Consider the following 292-nt stretch of genomic DNA (forward strand, 5'->3'; position numbering starts at 1 on the left):
CCTCTCTGCTGAAGGGACCAAGCCCAGCTTCTCGTGGACCAAAACCTGGCACCGAGGGCTGTGACGACCAGATGCGATGGGGATAGAGCGGCTACCTAAATATTCGCGGGGGCTGAACCTGCCTCGAAGCGAAGGAGCAGCCGCGGGGTGAGGGCGTGCGGGGGGCAGGCGCAGGTGCTGCGCGCCCGCGGAGCCCCCATGTCGGGCGGAGGATGGGGGGGGGGGTGCGGGCGGGGCGCGGTCCCGGTCCCCGCCCCCGCGCTGCCGCCGCCGCCGGGTCGCTCCGCGCCGC

This window comes from Chlamydotis macqueenii, chromosome 1, assembly GCF_036417535.1.
Source record: "Chlamydotis macqueenii isolate bChlMac1 chromosome 1, bChlMac1.mat, whole genome shotgun sequence".
Lineage (NCBI taxonomy): Eukaryota > Metazoa > Chordata > Aves > Otidiformes > Otididae > Chlamydotis > Chlamydotis macqueenii.